Raw genomic sequence first — 3,177 nt, forward strand, 5'->3', positions numbered from 1 at the left:
CATCTTTGTGGGTTAGGATTTCATTTTTCAAAGTCACAAAGGCAGCAAGTCATTCAGATCTCCCATGTGGTAAGACATAGTTCATTGAGCTTGCAGAAAGGGCTGAATAAGGTAGGTGAAGAAGTTGGCTCTTTTGCAACTACAATTTTTTTCCCCAGACTTCTCTGGAACAATCCTTTGGATCCACAGAGTATGTGGGTATAGGTGAGCTTTTACTTAAGTGTATAAAAAAGTTACTATAAGTCAAAACATGCAAGAGGTGGGAATACAAATGCATGATACCTGGAGTAATGGAACTAGGGACAACTTAGCTCAATGTGCCCATGTTAGTTGATGGATCCTAACACCAAGCATAGTGGGCAAGAGATGTGACAACCCTGGACAAATCCAGCCCAATGCCCATGGCAGGGTCTGTAAGAGTTCTTAGTGACAGATCCAGATTTCAGCCTCAGGAACTGTGGAGGTGCACTGTGGACACAGCAGAGAGTAAGATGGTGGAGGACAGAGGACAGGAGATGCCACCAAATGCTCGTGAGGATTTTAAGCATCAGGAATGCTCATCCATTGCTGGTGGGAATCGAAAATGGAAGACAGTTTGGCAGTTTCTTACATAACACCACATAGTTTACAAGAATTTGGCACTCAGAGAATTTTGTCATAATATACCCTCACAGGTAAGAGGCTCAACTTCTGTCCAATTGCTCTTGTGCAAATTCTACCCTCAAATGTATCATTATGTTTAAAAAGTAGATAGTACATTTCCCTGCCCTCTTAGAGAAGTTCACAGGGTGAATTTTCTTGTACTGAAATAGGTCACAACTTTGGCTAAAACCATTTGCTGCATTTGTAACATCCATTTTGGTTGTGAAATTTCTGATGCTGAATCAGAGCAGAGCATTCACTGACAGTGTTTCCATATTTGCTGCACTCATGATGTCATCCTCTGGTATGAAGTTTTTGGTGCTGAATAAGGTGGATACATTGACTAAAGAATTTCCCACATTCACTGGACTCATAAGGCTTTTATCCCGTGTGAACTCTCTGGTGTTGATTCAAGGTGGACATTTGACTGAAGAACTTCCCACATTTGCTGCACCCATATGGCTTTTCTCCAGTGTGAACCCCTGGTGTTGGATGAGGACAGAGTTTTGGCTAAAATATTTCCTGCTATCACACAGCAGCCTAGCCGACTGTCCCCCCATGTCTTTCCTTGAGGAAAGAAGAGTCTGTGAGACTGTGCCTTTCTGGGACTTTGTTCCATCCTTGTGTTTGCACCTCATGTCTCCCTGTTTGGCCCCAGAAAGATGGCTGGTCAGCCAATGACGAGTAAGATTCCCCACGGGGGGGACAACTCAAGCCAGACGCAGTCAAATGGGGACCAACAGGAGAACTCATGGGGTCGAGTTCTTCCCCCCACCTTCCCCTGGCTAAGGAGAGCTTCTGGCTATGTGACTACATTCCTTCCACAACCTGCTTGGGAAGTGAGCCAATGATATAATAACATTAGTTCTCCTTCCATTCTTAACAATAAGTTTTAGCATGAAGGATTTGTTCCTGGGGAGGCACATATCATAATTGTTAAGACATCATAGGACTTTCTGCTCTGGCTGTTAGCAGGCAAAGGTGATTGATTTGGTTCACTTTTGTGATATGATGTATGAGACTCACAGACCATGGAAAAAACAATGCTACTTCCTTGTATGATTATTAATAAAAGCCACCAGTTGGTCCAAGTAGGGGCTCTTGGTCCTTTGAGGCTGGGAGACCCTTGGCCCTCTGAGATTTAACTGCATTAAGTCTCTGTTTCTTTCTTTCTTAAAACTTAACCTAACACCACCCCCTCTCGTTCCCTCACTGCTCGTGTTGTGCTGGATGCAACAACTTCCCACATTCACTACACTCATAAGGCCTTTCATTAATGTGAACTCTCTTATGTCTAAAGAAGCTAGAATGTTGGACAAAGGACTTCCCACATTCACCACACTCATAAGGTCTTTCTCCAGTGTGAACTCTCTGGTGTTGATTTAAATTAAACATTTGACTAAAGGATTTCCCAGTCACTGCACTCATATGGCTTTTCTCCGGTGTGAGTTCTCTGGTGTTTACTGAGGTGAGCTCTTTGGCTGAAGGCTTTCCCACAATCAATGCACTCATAAAGCCTTTCTCCAGTGTGAGTTCTCTGGTGGTTATTGAGGATGGTGCGATTGCTGAAGGCTTTCCCACACTGATGGCACTCATATGGCTTTTCTCCAGTGTGAATTCTCTTGTGTTGGCTAAAAGATTTCCCACATTCACTGCACTCATAAGGCCTTTCACAAGTGTGACCTCACTTGTGTCTAAGGAACTTAGAATGTTGGGCAAGGGACTTCCCACATTCCCCCCACATATAAGGCCTTTCTTCTGTGTGAACTCTCTGGTGTTGATTTGAATTGAACATTTGACTAAAGAATTTCTCACATTCATTACTCTCATGCAACTTTCTTCCCAGTGTGAACTCTCTGGTGTTTAATAAGGTTAGCCCTTTGTCTGAAGGTTTTCACACATTCTCTGCACTCATAAAGCTGTTTTCAAGCATAGATTCCCTGGTACTGAAAAAGTTTGTATTTCAAGCTGAAGGTTTTTGCATACTTGCTGCACTTATGCCTTTGCCCAATGTGGAAGGCATCCCTGCACTCAGTTCTCCTGTGTGAATCACCCCAGGCCTGGTGATAGAGAAAGTCTGAGCTGGCCAACAATTCCCTGTCAATGTCCTGGCATGCGGAAAGCTTCTCTGACACATGGACTGTGCAGTTCTTCACAAACGAGGCCCTGTCTTCATACCTTCTGAAATATTTCTCTTTACTGTGCAGGTTCTGGCACTGGTTTGTGCTGAACTGGAATTGCTTCCCACATGCCCAGTAGGTGTGCAGTGTTTGTAGAGGATGCATAGCTTGGTAGTCAGCCAGGTGAAAAATGTCTTTCAAGGCCAGAACACTTATCTCAGAAAAGTAGGCATGTTGGGTGGACAGATCTGGCTTTGGAATCCTGACCTCTGATGCTTTTTGCACAGAAACACTCTGCTGAGAATGTGCCTCATCTGCCTCCACTCGATGCCAACATGGCTGCTGGGGATATGTGAGTGCTATGCATATGTGTGTGTCCAGACCTAGGAACATCCAGTGGCAACTGAGTAACTGG

At 44.2% G+C, this 3,177-nt stretch overlaps 1 pseudogene; it reads right to left on the minus strand.

The window, feature by feature from the left end:
• Window positions 1–1,851: 1,851 nt before the first annotated feature.
• Window positions 1,852–2,927, minus strand: LOC109434523 (uncharacterized; annotated as a pseudogene).
• Window positions 2,928–3,177: the final 250 nt, after the last annotated feature.

The sequence above is a fragment of the Rhinolophus sinicus genome, linkage group LG11, assembly GCF_036562045.2.
Source record: "Rhinolophus sinicus isolate RSC01 linkage group LG11, ASM3656204v1, whole genome shotgun sequence".
Taxonomy (NCBI): Eukaryota; Metazoa; Chordata; class Mammalia; order Chiroptera; family Rhinolophidae; genus Rhinolophus; species Rhinolophus sinicus.